Source organism: Carex rostrata, chromosome 30, assembly GCF_964058835.1.
Source record: "Carex rostrata chromosome 30, lpCarRost1.2, whole genome shotgun sequence".
Taxonomy (NCBI): domain Eukaryota; kingdom Viridiplantae; phylum Streptophyta; class Magnoliopsida; order Poales; family Cyperaceae; genus Carex; species Carex rostrata.
In genome coordinates this window covers 5,218,203-5,231,286 of record NC_135947.1, presented here as the reverse complement: position 1 = coordinate 5,231,286, position 13,084 = coordinate 5,218,203, and the positions used below count along the sequence as shown (strand labels likewise).

The following is a 13,084-nucleotide window of genomic DNA, read 5'->3' as shown; positions in this document are numbered from 1 at the left end:
TTAATCTGAATTGATTTTAGGAAAAATTTGAGCGATTTAAGAACTCAAAAGAGCTTTAAAGAAGCTTTAGAAGACTCCTCTGCTGCTCAACAACACCTATTCTATCTCATCACATCAGATTAGTCAAAGTCAAGTCAAAAGTATTTCAGACCTATTTAGATTATATGGGACACTTTAAGATTTGTGCATATATAAATGAAACCCAGAGAGAGGTATTGAACCATGAGACGATCAGAGGAATTTTGCATCATTAACATGAATTAAGCTTCTTTATTTTTTCTGAAAGAAAATTATGAGGCACTTAACCCTCAAATTCCATTAATGCTCACACCAATGGTGTGATTAAAAAAATTTGTACAAAAATTATATTTACAAGAAAACAAGGTAAAAAGAGAAAAAATTTGGTCTACATCTCAGAAACCAGAGTTTGACATCATGAATTATAGCCCAAGATAACTGAGTTGAGTTTTCTCCCCTTCTTGAAATATTCTTCTACATCTTTCTTAAATTTCCATATGGCAAACATCATTGCCAACTGTGTTCTTCTCATCATTTTCAGTTTAGATTCCAACCAACTATAATATCCTTGAACAAAGAACTGGCACTGCCTTAACTCCGGCTTTCTTTCCTGCATCTCTCTTCTTAATTACCAGTACAGCCGAATTAAGCTTCTTTATATTAAACTTTGTATTAGTGTAAAAACAAGATGAAGAGGCCAATAGTTTCTTGATTTTTTTTTTTTTTTTTTTCTAAGAATGGAGTTGGTTATAGTATCGCATCCTATTTTGTTGAAATAAACGAAACAGTACGAAAACAGAAGAAATACAAAAACGAAATGCCCAAGATGTGCAGGAAACCACCAAAAGAGTTTAAAAACAGCTGGAGAACACAAAAACAAATGTACAAGACGTGCAGGAAACCAATTATTGAAAATGAACAAATAATAAGGGCAGGCAGGTAAACTTGATGTCACCAAAACTTATACGAAAAGAAACAGAAAGTAAAAAGTCAAAACCACTAAACTACTTGTTCCTCAAGTTGGATATATTTTTATTCTGTTACGACACTTTTTGTAATGCCGGATAAAAATAATGCAAGTGTCAGTTGTCTTGTATCATTGATAAAAATGAAAAAATATTTTTTTTTCATCCCGTTAATTTCACGAAGGAGAAAACTAGTCTTTTCCAAAGTAACTAAGCAACTTGCTTTTTTCTCCCCCAATTAACTGGTTCTAAGAAATCATCAGCATAATCAACGCTAAACCAACAAGCAATGGTGAAAGACAGCATTGTGCTGTACTCTGGTATGGGAGTGGGCCACCTGGTGCCGATGACAGAGCTCGCTAACCTGTTTCACCAGCATGGTTTCTCTGTCACCGTTGTCTCAGCTGATCCTCCAAACAAAACTGGCTCGGCTTACAATTTCATACAGCAGCTCTCCAAACAAAACCAGTTGATTTCATTTCACAATATACCCGCGGTAATTCAAAGCAATCCAAACCAGCATCCTATGACCCTCATGTTCGAAGCAATTTATGCAAATAACAGAAATCTTTACGACTTTATCTCATCTCTGTCTAGTACAAACAGAATCCGTGCTCTCATTGTTGATGTATTCTGCACTGATGCTCTAGATATAGCTTGTCAGCTCGGTATCCCAGCTTATGTTCACTTTCCATGTGCTGCCTCTGTTCTGGCAATCTATATCCACCTTCCTTTTTTTCACAATACCACTGACACCTCTTTTAAAGACATGGGGTGTACATCTATTGATTTCCCTGGTGTACCTCCAATACCGATTTCTGATATCCCAGATACTTTACAAGACCGTGACACCGAGATATGCCAAACTCGTATCAAGAAATTCAAACAATTAGCTGAAGCTGATGGGATCCTTGTAAACAGTTTCGAATCATTGGAGATGAGAGCCGTAAAAGCATTGAACGAAGGGGCTTGTTTGCCTGGAGGGAAGATGCCGCCCGTTTATTTTATCGGCCCATTGGTGAAGAATGAGAAAAGCGAAGGAATTGAGGAGAGACACATGTGCCTCACTTGGCTCGACTCGCAGCCTAAGGGAAGTGTGATATTCATCTGTTTTGGTAGCTTTGTTGCTTTGCCCATTAATCAAATCCAAGAAATTGCTATCGGATTGGAAAATAGTTCACAAAGATTCTTGTGGGTCGTGAGGAGTGCAGACGACGAAAGCAAAATGTTCGAGCAACAAGACGATCCGAATCTAGATTCGGTTCTCCCTGAAGGGTTCCTTGACCGTACAAAAAATCGAGGAATGGTGGTCAAGTCATGGGCACCACAGGTAGAGGTGCTGAACCATGCTTCAGTCGGTGGTTTTGTGAGCCATTGCGGATGGAATTCGTCACTGGAAGCAATAGTATCTGGCGTGCCAATAATATGTTGGCCAATATTTGCAGAGCAGGGGCTGAATAAGGTGTTGTTGACAGAGGAGATCATGGTCGGAGTGGAGATGAAGGGTTGCGTCGACGATGATTTTGTGCGAGCAGAGGAGGTGGAGGCAAAAGTGAAATGGCTGATGGAGTCAGAAGGTGGAAGAATGCTAAAAGATCGCATGTTGGTGGTGAAGGAGAAGGCTAGGGAAGCAATTGCCGAACATGGGCCATTAGCAATGGCGTTTATGGAATTGTTGAGAGATCTGAAAATTGGATTGAAAGCAGAGGAGAGATCCTTATAATGGAAGATTGATAATTATGTGATGTATTGTTGTGATGAATGATTTTTATGAAGAGATTCATTTTGTCAGGATTGGAGTCACAAATTTGAGAGAATTTTGATTATCAACTTTTATTCTTCTTCGTCCAAATATTTAGTTGGCATTCCATTAACATTACACAAAATACTCCAAGATTAATCTAAAACATTTTCTAAAAATACAATTAAATCAATTAAGTTTAAATTAGTCGCAAGTGGTTTACAGAACTTCGGTATATCTCCGTAAACTTTTTGACATATAAGAAATTTGGAAAATCGTCTATGATTTATTTTGACATATCAGGAATATTTTTTAAATAGTTCTAAACATCCTTTTTATATATAGAAACCAGTTAAATTAACCTGATAGCTTCTATCGGGTTTCAAAAAAAAAGAAACCAGCAAAATATTAGTATCTGCATGGTTAATTGTGAAAAAAAAAAAAAAAGTAGTGCGTCCCGGCGTCAGGGAAAAATGAGTACCGAAATTTTTATTTCTACTATTTTCCAAATAAATAAAAAATGAAAACGTTCCGTTTTTTGAGGAATTCGAATTCTAACTTAGCCGCACAACATCAGTGCGGTCTCAAAAATTGTGAGTTCGCACTATGTCGATGTAGGTCCAGCCTAGAGGCCGCAGAATGCCGGTGCGGCCCCATATATATATATAGAGGTTGACTATTCTACTTTCATAAGCATATGAGAGCATATGCTTATAACTCATTTTTGCGTTTTTAATGTCTAAATAGTTGATCTAAAGCGCTCAACATGTTTTTCATATTAATATGTGTTTGAAGACCAAATTTTATATTTTTTAAAATTTTTTTACTATATTTTTAGAATCTTTTAAAACGGGGATTTTTTTTGTTTTTTTTAATTATTTTTTTTAATATTTTTTATGACTGTTTTGAAATATTCTGAAAAAATAGTAAAAAAAATTTCAAAAAATATAAAATTTGGTCTCCAAGCACATATTAATATGGAGAACATACTGAGTGCTTCAGATCGATCATTTGAACATTTGATATACAAAAACGAGTTATAAGCATATGCTTATAAAAGTATAATAGCCAACCTATATATATATATATATATATATATATATATATATATATATATATATATAGGACTTGGCTACGGTGCTATGGGTAGCTAAGAGGCCTCCCGTGCTACGGCTCAATATTCGACTTTTCAAAATTCTAACGGTCGATCCAAACCGTTCATCTTGTTCTCCATATTAATATGTGCTTGGAGACCAAATTTTACATTTTTTTGGAAATTTTTTACTATTTTTTTAGATTTATTGAAAATCGCTGTTTTTCAGACAAATCTGGACCATAAAAAACAGCGATATTCAATAAATCTAAAAAAATAGTAAAAAATTTCCAAAAAATGTAAAATTTGGTCTCCAAACACATATTAATATGGAGAACAAGATGAACGGTTCGGATCGACTGTTAGGATTTTGGAAAGTCGAATATTGAGCCGTAGCATGAGAGACCTCTTAGCTACCCATAGCATATTAGCCAAATCCTATATATATATATATATATATATATATTCCAAACCTAATACATCATGTACACATGCCCAACATTTAATATAAATACAATGGGCAGTTCAGACGCAACAGGTTAACAAATACAATGGATCTGACTACAATTTCAGATTTCCACGAGATAAAATTTGTTCAATGCAGACATGCAGTCAAATCCATGTGCAATAATGGCAAACCAAACATTTATAATTAACTTCGGCCAAGGCAGACATGCAGTCAAATCCATGTGCATGTTCGGCTAACCAAAGGCTTTAAAAAATTTGAATGGAATATTTTATGGACCCAAGTGTTTAGATTTTCAGACATATTCGTTCGAATTTAATTTGAATATTTTTTTGGATTTAAAATCTGAACGCATGCATTTCAATGTATTCAAAGGACACTTCTTTCAGAAATGATTTTGTTATTTTTCGAAAATCAGAAATAATGTTGCTATTTTATTTCAAGGCAAAGGCTTCTATGGACCAAGGACCTATTTGTAAAATGAATATCCTTTTTATTTTCAAAGTTCAAAAAGTCGATCCGAACCGTTCATCTTGTTCTCCATATTAATATGTGCTTGGAGACCAAATTTTACATTTTTCTGAATTTTTTTACTATTTATTAAGATGGGTACAAAATTCAGACCATTGAATTTTGTACCCATCTTAATAAATAGTAAAAAAATTCAGAAAAATGTAAAATTTGGTCTCCAAGCACATATTAATATGGAGAACAAGATGAACGGTTCGGATCGACTTTTTGAACTTTGAAAATAAAAAGGGTATTCATTTTACAAATAGGTCCTTGGTCCATAGAAACATCACTCTTATTTCAATATTAAAGCCCACAAGGTTTCAAGTTTTTCGTCTTACCGAAAAATCAAACAAGTTTACTTGTTCATGTTTGTAGAGCCTAATTTTGAAGCCCATTTGAGCATAGAGAAAGATAATAAAAGATCCAGCAGCTCCGTCCAACGAAATGCGATTATTTTCAATCAATGAAATTAACTTATTAACAACAATTTCGACAATAAAAAAAATTGAGACAATGTTATTTACTCAAAAAAATAATTAAAATTTAATAAACCTATTATTGGAAAGAAGTCACAAGCCCTTTTTCCAGAAGGAATCTAAATTATCCGGAATAAATTAAATTTTGAGTTTACCTTCAATCCGGATCGTTTCGTAAATTAACACGAATTTTGAAATTGTTCACATTCTTTTTTTTTTTTGACAAAATAAACTAAAGTCCTTCCATTGCATAAAAGAGTATTGAGTACAAAAAGAAAGTTCAACATAATACAAAAGGACAGAAAAATCACTACCCAAAATACAAAACCCAAATGGCATTAAATTGGTGTCAGTAACACATCAGGGACGGTATCAAGATTTCAGTACTCAAAGAACATCATAGACCTTGCATTGAAACGCAATTAACCCAGCCCTACAAATACTGTAACAGACACCTAACAACCAACTGTGCCATCAAATGAGTGCTGGAATATCAACTTTTTACAGCCATATCATGGGGCCTTGGCCATATTTATCACAAAACATGAAAAAGTGATAACTACTAAAATCCAGTACTGTGCACAAAGTGCAAAACTAGCACTGTATATCCAACTGTACTGGTTAGCAAGTAACAGTGGTACCAGTGGTACACTGTGACCCTCTTCCATCTCAATCATTGATACTGTCAAAATTATTCTAAATTCTATTGATCTACTTAATAAATTTTTAAAAAATTCTAATTCTTTAATTAATTTGATTTTGAATATTGAGTGAGGATCCGGACTGGTAAATGTTTCGTGAAGAAGGATCAAAGATGGGCCAGGCCCGGCTAAAAAAAAGAGGGTTAGGTTAATTAAAAAATAATATAATCATTAGAGATTGTTTTTGAGAAGAACTTTCTCGATGAATTTTGTTAAGAGGCTTGTTTAGATTTTGCTGGAGAAATATCGTCTGCTTCACCAGCTTATGAAAATTTATAATCTGTTGTGATTGAGAAGACGGTGACAGAACAATAAAACGGAGATAACTCGTACAATAAATGTGTTTTGCGGTCTCTTATAATAAAATTGTTGATCTTAAGTCATCTTATGTTTTTGAAATTATGGACGGATTCATTTTACGTCCCAATAAAAGGTAATGAATTCACAAAAACATTTTCGAATCACATATTAATTACTATAATAAAACCAATAATTAATATTTAGGAATCATGTATTTAGAATGAATTATGTACAAATTAATTATTAATTTATTTAGCCATTGTATTTATAAGTATGAATGAAATGCAAATTATGTATTAAATGAGTAGAACTAGGGTGTTCTTAAGTTCATCAAATTTCTATATGAACATAACTCTAAAACCTATAAAATTGATTTTAAACGAAAAATTCAAACCATTGAAACCAACCTTACGACTAATGCGTATGCATGAAGAAATTTTAAAATTTAGAATTATTTTGTATAGAGCCAAGTGGTAAAAAAATATTCAAAAAATGAATGTATTAAAATTAGTTTATATATCTTTTAGTTTTGACCGCTTTACTTATACTAAATTAATTCTAAAATTAAAAATTTTCACATGGAAATACATCACTAGTAAAGTAGATCAGTTTTAATAGTTTAATTTCGTTATTTGAAGTCAATCGATAAGTTTTAAAATTAAGTTAACAAAGAAGTTTGACAAACTTAAGAACACCGTAGTAGAGAGTTCTAGTCGTATTACATTATCTGTGTAAAAAAGTAGGAATCATGTATTAAATAGTGTGATTGAATAAAAAAGTGCGACAGGTATATATATATACTAGCATCGTACCCTTGCGTTGTAACGGAAACATATTATTTCATTATAAAATATTATAAAATGAAGAAGATCAAGCATTTCATTATTTCATTATTTGCTTGATCTTTTTGAAAATCAACCGTTCAAATACGTGCTGCACAAATCTCAAAGCAATAATAATACTGATACGATACGATACGATACGGATACGGCAATTTTCAAAAATGAAGGATACGATACGGCGATACGGCAATTTTCAAAAATGAAGGATACGATACGGCGATACGGCAATTTTCAAAAATGAAGGATACGATACGGCTATTAATATATATATATATATATAGAGGTAGGCTAATATACAATCGATTGTTCCTGGGGTCCCGTACAACCAAGTCATTTTTCAATTTTTAAAGTCCAAATGATCGATCCAAACCGTTCATCTTGTTCTCCATATTAATATGTGCTTGGAGAACAAATTTTACATTTTTTTGAATTTTTTTACTATTTATTAAGCCACTTTGAAAATCGCTGATCCAACGGTAGCTTCTGGTTTTACTGTTTTGTTAAGCCACCGTTGGATCAGCGGTTTTCAAGTTGGCTTAATAAATAGTAAAAAAATTCAGAAAAATGTAAAATTTGGTCTCCAAACACATATTAATATGAAGAACAAGATGAACGGTTTGGATCGATCATTTGGACTTTAAAAATCAGAAAATGACTTGGTTGTACGGGACCTCAGGAACAATCGATTGTATATTAGCCTACCTCTATATATATATATATATATATATATATATATATATATAGAGTTAGGCTGGGGTGCTATGGATAGCATAGTGGCATCTATGCTACGGCTCAATATTCGAGTTTTCAAAATCCAAACGGTCGATCCGAACCGTTCATCTTATTCTCCATATTAATATCTGCTTGGATACCAAATTTTACATTTTTCTGAATTTTTTTACTATTTATTAAGTATTTTACAAAATTGTTGATCCAACGGTGGCTGCACAAAACAGTAAAACCGTTGGATTAGCGATTTTCAAAGTGGCTTAATAAATAGTAAAAAAATTCAGAAAATTATAAAATTTGGTCTCCAAGCAGATATTAATATGGAGAATAAGATGAACGGTTCGGATCGACCGTTTGGATTTTAAAAACTCGAATATTGAGCCGTAGCATAGAGGCCACTATGCTATCCATAGCACCCCAGCCTAACTCTATATATATATATATATATATAGGACTTGGCTACGGTGCTATGGGTAGCTAAGAGACCTCCCGTGCTACGGCTCAATATTCAACTTTTCAAAATCCTAACGGTCGATCCGAACCGTTCATCTTGTTCTCCATATTAATATGTGCTTGGAGACCAAATTTTACATTTTTTGGAAATTTTTTACTATTTTTTTAGATTTATTGAATATCGTTGTTTTTCAGACAAATCTGGACCATAAAAAACAGCGATATTCAATAAATCTAAAAAATAGTAAAAAATTTCCAAAAAATGTAAAATTTGGTCTCCAAACACATATTAATATGGAGAACAAGATGAACGGTTCGGATCGACCGTTAGGATTTTGAAAAGTCAAATATTGAGCCGTAGCACGGGAGGCCTCTTAGCTACCCATAGCATATTAGCCAAATCCTATATATATATATATATATATATATATAGAGTACGGCTAACGCGCTTCCTCTAGCATATGGGCCGAAATGCTTCCGGTGGAAATTTGAAATTTCAAAATCCAAAAAGTCGATCTGAACCGTTCATCTTCTTCTCCATATTAATATCTTCTTGGAGACCAAATTTTACATTTTTCTGAAATTTTTTACTATTTATTAAGCCACTTTGAAAATTGCTGATCCAACGGTGGCTTACCAAACAGTAAAAATCAGAAGCTACCGTTGGATCAGCGATTTTCAAAATGGCTTAATAAATAGTAAAAAATTTCAGAAAAATGTAAAATTTGGTCTCCAAGCAGATATTAATATGGAGAAGGAGATGAACGGTTCAGATCGACTTTTTGGATTTTGAAATTTCAAATTTCCACCGGAAGCATTTTGGCCCATATGCTAGAGGAAGCGCGTTAGCCGTACTCTATATATATATATATATATTTATTATTTTATATATGATATTTATATAATTATAATTTAAATTAAATTTTAGAGAAAAATAGTTAAATATTATATTTATCTACAATATAACACATGTGAACTCTAGTGTAGTAGTAAGAATTTTGGCACCAACAACTGGGTTCGAATCCCGCCTTCAGTAAAAAAAAAAGGGTGCGTGGTGCACAGGCGTGGTCTACGGGCGCTGGGATCATATGCGGCGCGACCAGTGCATGCTTAAGTGTTGAAGCGCATAATTTGGAAAATTCGTCTATGTGCGATCTGAAAATTCAACGGCTGAGCATCCTTCCGAAAAAAAATCAGTAAATCAGAACCCTTGCAGGATCTAGACATTAAGCTCTTTAATAAGGAGGAGAGATATATTAATAGTTGCGTATAAAGTGTGAACTAATTATTACTTAGTATATTCAAAACATGTGTTAATAGAGGAGGGTTCAAATGCACCCAAATTTTTGTGCACCCAAATGCACCCTATCCTTTTTCTCCGCTTTCAAAGTCCGAATAGTTAATCTGAACCATTAGATGCGATCTATATATTAAGATGTGCTTGGAGACCAGATTTTATATTTTTTGGAATTTTTTTACTATTTATTAAGCCACTTTGAAAAATCGCTGATCCAATGGTCCAGAAAATGTAAAATCAGTAATTTTCGAAGTGGCTTAATAAATAGTAAAAAAATTCCAAAAAATGTAAAATTTGGTCTCCAAGCACATCTTAATATATAGATCGCATGTAACGGTTTGGATTGACTATTCGGACTTTGAAAACGAAGAAAAAGGATTTGAAAGATAGAGTGCATTTGGGTGCATTTGAACCCTCCTTGTGTTAATAAATATTAATGAAGTAAGAATCAATTTTTGATTTCATGATAAAAATAATATATTTTCGAAATTCAACTGGAGAATATCTTGTAAATATTTAAAGTTAGAGGCAGTGCCCACTCCCAATCTTGTTTTATTTTTTTTGATAAAAGGCTTTTACGCCCGTTTCATTAGAGAAACCGTCAATCATTACAAACATTGTTCCAATTATTTGCACAAAACATACTACTATCATAATTTCGTAAAAAACTGCAATATAACACTGAGGTCCAAAAAGGCCTAGAGGCTAATATATTACAAAACATAATAATAGCAGCTAATTAAATCAAGCCCATTACTCCATAGAGTCAGAATCGTCTCCTAGTGGAGATGGTTGAAACACCACCATCTGCATCCCATTGTTGTCAAAGTCATCTGTAGTTGGGTCCCAGACTTGCAGGGCAATGATCTCAGTATCCACCGGCATCCAGTCAGTGAGTATTATGTCTCGGATTGGTTTTTTTATTACACCTGTCCAATAATGATGAAGGGAAACTATTAGCAAAATGATTGTGCGAAACGTTTTATGAGGAGTTTGGTTAAAGCATGATTCATTGCGTAATTTCCAAATTGTCCAACACAATGCACTGAACACAACCAAAAACGCTGTTTTATCCAATCTTGTTTTATTGGTATAAGAAAAGGAATGAAGATTGGAAAAAGAAAGAAATGAAGATCAGAAAATTTTGTAATCGGAAAAATATTGCAAATTTGTTTTTATTCTCCTTCCTTTCAGTATCGTTGTTCTCTTTTTTTCGCTGTCAATGGATTTGTAAGATAATTTAGAAAATATTACATGTCATATTGTCAAATGTAGCAATCCAATTTATATTCTTTTTATTTGTTAGATTATATATATTGATGAAAGGATAAAAAAAACAAAAAAAAAAGTAAAACATCAATAGCTTTCTTATTGCAACACCGCTAATTTAAGGTTATTTAATTTTAATTCTAACTATATCATGTGGAAAGTACGTGTGACGAGTACATGTCAAGTAAATTTAGATTTCTACATATAAAAGAATATAAAAAAGATACATTGAATAATAAGAAGGCAGACGGTTTGATTGGATGACTGATAATCAATCTAAAATTTCAAATTTAGTATATATTTTCATTTGTGTTGTAAATAATTATGTAAAAAAATTGTGTATGCACTCACATGCAAAAAATATTGTTGTATTAAAACAGTCATTTGTTGTTGTTTCTTTTATAATTATTTATTATTTGCCTCTATGTTAAATCTTATAATATTTTCCATTGCAACACACGGGCACGATACTAATATATTTATAATTTATTATTAAATTATTAATAAATAATTTAATTTAAATCTAAAATATTATAATTCCGATTATTATATAAATTTTAAATAATATGTATTCATGGTTTCTAACTCGTTATTGACTTATTGACAATATCAATTCAATAACAATATATTTACAAATATTGTTGTTGTGTCAGCTGTGCAAATATATATAAACTAGAATTCTCTGTTTTATGATGAGATTTTTTTTATAAACCATTATTGAAAAAATTATAATAACAAAACGGATTGTGTGCGAGCTTATTTTCAAAAACTCTAAATACTGAATTTTAATTTTAATTTCAGTACACTATAGGGAGTACTCAAATTTAAATTCAGTATACCTCATGCCACCTAACTCCCACAACTCCGTTTATACCGGGTCACAAAAAATCTAATTTTTTTTTTTTGTCTCATTGATCGAAAAACATATTTTTTTAAGAGTGCGGTTAAAATGCACCATTGCTTTTGTGCTCCAATCATATTCCACGCCTCTATCTTCATTTGCAAAGTTCAAACAGTCCATCTGAATCGCTCAACATAATATACATATTAAAATGTGCTTAGAGACCAAATTTTATATTTTTTGAAATTTTTTTATTATTTTTTTAGATAGGTACAAAATCACTGTTTTGGATGGTCCAGATGCAGTTAAACTGAAGATATTGTAATTTAGGTTCTCGAGAACATTATTCAATTAAACTGAATAAATCTTTATATCGATAAAAGCAATATGGACGCATATGCTATAATCGTTTAAGTGAATATTTATTGAAACACAGATATAAGAATGATACAATCTGTCCATGTATTTTCATGAAAAGATATAGAAATAATTTTGTTATAATTGCAGTTTATGTTGACGATCTAAGTATCATTGGAACTCCTGAAGAGCTTCCAAAAGAATAAATTATTTAAGGAAAGAATTTGAGATGAAAGATCTTGGAAGAACAAAATTTTGCATTGGATTGCAAATTGAACATTTAAAAATGATATTTTTATACATCAAGAAAATTATATTGCAAGAGTGCTGAAATAATTTCATATTGATAAATAACATTCATTAATCACTCCGATGGTTGTAAGATCATTAGATGTGAATAAAGATCATTTAGACCTCGAGAAAATGATGAAGAACTATTTGGTCCTGAAGTACCATATCTTAGTGCAATATGAGCATTTATCTTGATGGGCATACAATACATGATATATTATTTATAGTAAATTTATTAGCGAGATATAGTTCTTCTCCCAAGCGAAAATATTGGCATATAATTAAACATATATTTCGCTACTTATGAAAAAATTTAGCAATACACAAAAGCAAGCCTAGTATGTGTTTGGTTAAGATCTGCGATTCAACACGTTTGTCAGGCATGTAGCTTGTCTTTTAGAGAAATGATCCCGAAGATCATATATGAATATAATATTGTATGTATTGCTCAATGAAAGGAATGATACATTAAAGGAGATAGAACAAAACATATTTCACTAAAATTCTTGTTCACATATAATCTCCAAAAGAATAATGTTATTAATATTCAGCAAATTCGTTCAAGTGAAAAATCCAGCAGATTTATTCACTAAGGTACTCCCTACTGTAATATTTGAAAAGCTAGTTCATAATATTAGAGTTCGCCGAATTAAAGATCTTGACTGATGCTGTCATGAGGGGGAGTTAATATGCACTATATTTTCCTTAACCATAGTTTTTCCCACTGAGTTT

The 13,084-nt window shown here is 32.1% G+C and overlaps 1 pseudogene across 1 annotated transcript; it reads left to right on the top strand.

The window, feature by feature from the left end:
* The first annotated feature begins 1,174 nt into the window (after positions 1-1,174).
* Positions 1,175-2,774, top strand: LOC144546833 (UDP-glycosyltransferase 88B1 pseudogene; annotated as a pseudogene). Its single transcript, XR_013508888.1, has one exon. The product of XR_013508888.1 is annotated as a UDP-glycosyltransferase 88B1 pseudogene (transcript).
* The last annotated feature ends 10,310 nt before the right edge of the window (positions 2,775-13,084 follow it).